The sequence below is a fragment of the Mustela lutreola genome, chromosome 7 (genome assembly GCF_030435805.1).
Source record: "Mustela lutreola isolate mMusLut2 chromosome 7, mMusLut2.pri, whole genome shotgun sequence".
NCBI lineage: Eukaryota > Metazoa > Chordata > Mammalia > Carnivora > Mustelidae > Mustela > Mustela lutreola.
This window is the reverse complement of record NC_081296.1, coordinates 107,768,807-107,774,806: the sequence shown is the minus strand read 5'-3', so window position 1 is coordinate 107,774,806 and position 6,000 is coordinate 107,768,807. Positions and strand designations below refer to the sequence as shown.

General features: G+C 38.0%; 1 long non-coding RNA gene across 1 annotated transcript in view; it reads right to left on the bottom strand.

Moving 5' to 3' along the window:
• Positions 1-819: 819 nt before the first annotated feature.
• LOC131836582 (uncharacterized) overlaps positions 820-6,000 on the bottom strand; it is a 70,174-nt gene continuing 64,993 nt past the window's right edge. The window contains exon 4 of the long non-coding RNA XR_009355685.1: positions 820-3,824. This is a non-coding gene — a long non-coding RNA (uncharacterized LOC131836582). The remainder of the gene's footprint in view (positions 3,825-6,000) is intronic.

Genomic DNA, 6,000 nt, shown 5'->3' with positions numbered 1-6,000 from the left:
GAAACTTAACACAAGTGCTTGGAAAGAGCAGGGGTATCATACTTCTCTACCACTAATCAATCAGGATCTGCCTGTGGAGCTTGAAGCAAAGTCAATCTTGCTCAAACTTCAAGTCTGCTATGCAACACACAATGGAGGAGTGGTAATTTCCTAAAGGAAAATCTAGGTTCTGTTAGGGCAAAGGATGAAAGTGAATGGATACTAGTAGAGATCGTTAGTTGCCTAGCCTAATATTCATTCTCCTCCTTTTCTCTAATAATGGAACTCCAGATTATACTTGACAAAATTAAAGATGTCATTGCCTAGCCTCCCTTAGAGCTAAGTGTGGACATGTGTCTAAGTTCCGACCAGTAACATGTAAGCAAAACTGTTATGTGACAGATAAAGGAAAATTAAAGGAGATTTCTGGTGTGTCTTTTCCCTTCCCTCCATCTTGCCATCTGGAACATGGTTATGAGGACTAGCATTCTAGCCGCCATCTTAGACCATAAGGACAAAGGCCACTTCTTAGGGATGGAAGAGAGTAACCTGGAAAGAAACTAAATCCTTAACTTCGTGGAGCCACTAAAGTATCCATGAATTCTCTACTTCAAGACTTCATTTACATAAGATAAAAAATAAATTTTTACCTTATTTAAGCCATTGTTTGGGAGAAGCATGGTAGTTTTGATTAATATTAATGTAGTAGTAAGCAACCAAAAATTTTCATTTAACCAACATTTATTTGGGATCTTCCTGCACTAGATTCCTTGATCTTTAGTTCCTTTTACTCATTCTACATCCAGACTGATCCTTGACCTACTCTGATACTTTGTGCTGATTTTTACCATAGTAAAAATAGTTCGCAGTTGAGAGTTCCACTGTCCCCTGCTTTCCACGGTCCAGTGTGACGCTAATTCCTTTTCTGGGCAAGTTTTTCTCTCACCCTACTTAGGTGGATGATTTCAGATTTTTGCATGTCCTTATTCAGTTAAGCTGGATTTTATTTAATATTCCAGGGGAAATGAATTATTGTACCTTCTTAGTACTTAACAATGCGTTTGACCTGGTTTGTCTTCATTCAAAGCCATGAATTCCTCTTTGACACTTCAGGCTGGACTTTCTTGTGTGAAGTGATTTTGTGATTGAGTATCCCCCAACACTCCCCACCTCAACAAAAACCTGACTTGAATTACAGTACATATGAATGTAGTTCATATTACATATTTTTTATGTCTCTATGTCAATAACTAGGCATGATTAGAATAGAATATGTGGAAGTGGGCACTTTAATGCTTTTCAATAAAAAGAATGACAATATATTTGTTCACTAATTTGAAACAGTATACTAATAACTGTATCTTTATTGAACACTTACTATGTTGCAAAGAAAATACTAACCACATTAAATTACCTTATCACACTTAAGTCACATAATGACCCAATGCAGAGAGGCTATTATTATCCACATTCTGAAGATGAGTAAACCGAGAAGTTAAACAATTGCCAAAAGTCACACCTCTATAAAGTGATATGTTGAGTCACACATCTAAATCTGGATAGCACCAAAACTCTCAGAGCCCGCATAAGGAACAGAAATTTTCTGGGTGGTACCTCACCTATAGTCACAAAGGCAACCTGCCCTGAGCTATACAGTCATTCAATGGAGTGGATGGGAAAAGATATGCATACGAAAAAAATCAATGCTTTTTTTTTCCCCCCTTTAGAAAGTAGCAGAAACCATTCATACACTTCCCTATTCTCTGTCAGGCATTAATCTCTAGAATCCAGGCAGAAAGTCAGGGAGACCCCTCCACTGAGTAATTCATAAACCAGAAAATCCATTTACATAGAAAATTAAGACAACCAGCACAAATTCTGCATGTGTGTACGTGTGTGTGGACACACACAGTAGTCCCCTCTTATCCGCAGTTCTGCTTTCTGAGGTTTCAGATATCCAGGGTCAAGCATGTTCAAGAAGCAGATGATTCTCTTTCTGATTACTAGAGGGTTAGTAGTAGCCTAACGCCACGTCACAACGCCAGCACAACGTCACTCACCTCACTTCATCTCATCATGTATGTCTTCTATCTTCACACATCATCACGAGAAGAAGGGTGAGTACAGGACAATAAGATATTTTGAGAGAGAGATGGTGAGAGAGACAAAGCACATTCACCTAACTTTTATTATAATTATAATTATAATCATGATCATTGTTCTATTTTATTATTGTTGTTGTTATTCTCTAACTATGCATAATTTATAAATGAAACTTTATCATAGATATGGTGTATATAGGGGGAAAAAACATGTATATACAGGTTTCAGTTACTATCCACAGTTTTGGGCGTCTGCTGTGGTTGTGGAAATTTATCCCCCACAGACAAAGGAGGGGACGACTGATATGGATTTGGTCTTTTAATAAAGATCTTGGACTTTTTTGGAATTCTAGCATTGTTTTCTAACTCTGAAAGTCCACTGTAAAGGCAGGTTCTCTGATATACATAAAAACACGGAAACACCCGGCTTCCCATCACCAGCTGTTAGAAATCTTCTGCTTGTAGTGCAGAGTAGGAAAATAAGCAGGTCCACCTTGCTAATAACAGCCCTGCCTGGGAGGGCTGTTGATAGAACACGTGACAGTTAAGCCACCGGCAAAAGAGTATTTGTTTTAGCCACTTACAGTTTTACAAAGAATGTAAAGGGACAGGAATGGAACAAGATCCAGAATAAATAGCTATGCTCACACTGTGCCACCTGTAGGCAGAGCCTGGTAATCTCAGTGAACACCTGGTAACAAGAAAGAGATCTTATTCACCAGAAATAAAGGAATAAGCCTGGAAATCAGTGGGGTCACTGAGACAATAGCACAGGGTCAAAGGTCAACTTTGCGGGGAGTACAGAAGAAACAAATCTACCCCACAACACTTCGGGTTTCTCAGGGCTGCTACCAAAAGAAACAAATCTGTATTTCAACCTTCTGTGTTTTAAGATTCTACAACAATGTAGTGTGATACATTTAAATGTATTTAGGCATATTCTTATTGTGGGGGTAAGGGATGTTTTAAACTCCCTTTGATGTTCACTCTACTCTTCTAAGAGGCAGCTTCAATTAGCTGTAACTGGCTTCACCAGTCTACCATCATTTTTGGGATCCAGTCTCTTGGCTTAACATGTAGCTCAAATCAAGGAAAATTGTGGATGTGTTGAGGATGTGTCAAACTCTGAGTCAGAGTTGTCCTGTTCAACTAAGTAGCTATAAGCCATGTGTAGCTACTCCAAATTAAAGTAATTACAAATAAATAATTTTTAAAATTCTGCTTCTCAGTCACAAAGGCAACGTTTCAAGAGCTCAATAGCCATTTTTGACTAGTGGTTTCCATAGACCTAACCCCAAAACAGAACATTCCATCACGGCAGAAAATTCTGTTGAACCGCGCTTGTCTCTAGTATAGATCATTAGAGTCAAAGATTCCCCTGCTGAGAGAGTTAGGCCGTGTATTACAAACATTAACTACAAAAATTTTCTTAGTGAATTTGAGTTATACTTTCATGGATTTACAATCATTCATGCGCTGGTCGTTTGGTTCAACTTGAACTTTACTAGCCACATGTAGCTACAATTGAATTCACCTGAATGTGACAGAAACACAAATTAATGGTACCTTAAACACACAAAGTTCTATTAAACACACAGAGGTCCAGAGATCCAAAGTCCAATTCATTGGAGACCCAGGCTTCTTCCCAATTTCTGTTGTGTCACCCCCAGGAAATGGACTTCAGGGGTCTTGTCTCAGATGGTGTCTCGTGCTCTTCAGTCTCTGCATCTGCCTTCCACTCAGCTATAAAGAGAAAAGGGAAGGATAGGTAGGTCCTCCCTTTTAAGGATATTTCCTTAAATTGCTAATGACATTCTTGCTTGTATCCTATTGTCCAAAATGTAAACGCATTGCCACTCCAAGAGGCACACAAAGCTGGGCAATGTGGCCTTTACTCTGGTGGCCATAAGATTAAGGGTTTTACTAGTTCCGAAGGAAAAGAAAATGGCTACTGGAAAATAATCTGGAGCCTCTACCATACCAACAGTGTTGCAAAATGGTAAAATGGAGAAATAAAAAGAGAGTAACGAGAATTTATTTTTCTAAGTATAAGCAGTAGTGATAAGAAGTTGAAAATATGTAAATGTATTGAATAAATGAAAAATCTCTGAGTTGCTGGTGATTTTCAGTCATCTGTATTTCCTTGGTGGTCACCTAAATGCTGTGATGTAAGGATGACCCTTCCACTCCTAAGCTCTCCTTCACAGTGCTCAGAAATCTTCAGTTAGCTTTCTCATATGACTTGAAATGCCATCAACTGCAGATTTATTGCTGTTAACAAGGCGTTTACAAAATGCAGACATTATTGGGGATGGTAAGAATATTCATTCATTCTCAATTTATTATGAATTAGTGAAATCCAACTTTTGATATCTAAAGATAGAGGAATTGACTGAATGGGAAATTTTTGGTGAATGGGGAGAATGAAGAAGTGATTTTGCAATTTGGGGATTGGGAAGGCATGAGAGGAAAAGCATTCTGGGGGTTTTGTGCAGGTGTTGAGAGTCGTTAAAGAGCAGAATCCGAGATCTTTGGAAACTTGGGGAGAAGATAAGGGAATGTCAGGGGAGCACAGACATTTTGAGCACAGACATTTTGTTTACACACAACAAAAGTAAAAAAAAAATTATTATCTTAACTAAAAAGCCTTCCTTCCTGTCTTTGAAGTGTATTAACTCACTTGCTTTTGATTTTAATTGAGCTGTCATTTTTTTCAAAGATTCCATGTAATAGCTACAGTAACAACAGTGACAGCATTTAAAAAGAACTCGGAGGAAAGCACTATTCTAAGTGCTTTACATCATTGTTTCAGTTAATCTTCACAGCATCTCTTTGAGGTAGGTATTGTTATACCAATTTAACAGAGAAGGAAATTGAGGCTCAGAACGGTTAAGTTACTTGTGTAATATAACACAGCCAGTAGTGGCAGAGTCAGGCTCCAGACCTAGAAGGACAAACTCCAGATTCAGTGCTCTTAATCCCTAATCTTACACTGGCTCCTGACTTGGTGTTTGTCAGAAATATCAATGATACCCATTCAGACTAAAAGTGACACCTGAACAGGCTATATGCTATACTCCTTTCTCAATAAAGCATTTTCCATGTGATTGACATGACTTTTGACTGCCTCAAATGTCCTTTATAGAGATGGACTGCCACTTCCTCCTACAACATTGTTTAGCATCCTTCTCCCCAATCCCCTGCCTCAGGGCTGCACCCCATCACAACCCCATTACCACCACCTCCAGACTGCAACCAAGGTGTTTTCTGTCAATGGTGTCACCTAGTGGTCACAAAGAGGAATTCATGTCTTTCATGTCCCTTTCTTATGCCCTATCCTATTTTTCCTCTTCAAGTATTTTTTTTGGCAGAACGTTTTCACCTCTTTTAAGTGATCACTCCCAAGTCATTCAGTTCTACCTTAAATAATCTTTTTCGCTTGTACATACTCATTTCATTGAACTCCCTTTCTTCTCCTTCTCTCTCTCTCTCTCTGAGGAAAAATATCTCTCCCATTGATTTATCTTACTAACCAAGAGGTCAACTTAATCATCAGGGTTTAATAGGCTCTGGAGTGAGACAGAACTAAATTTGAACTTTACATCCACCACTTATTAATTATGAGATCTTGAGTAAGTTACATAACCTTTCTGAATCTCAGTTTTCAAATCTATAAAATGGAAATAAATTGCCTACCTTGAATTGTTACAGGAATGAAATTAATTAAAATAGCTTAAGAAAAGCAATAATACCTATATGTACATAGTGGGTATTCAATGAATATCATTCCAATGCCCTAATGGGTAATACATAAAATAATCATGTTATTGTACAAAGAGAGAGAGAGAGAGAGAAAGCCATACTTTCTAGGCTAAATGGTTCTACTATAGAACCAATGTCTATAAATACCTAAAATATT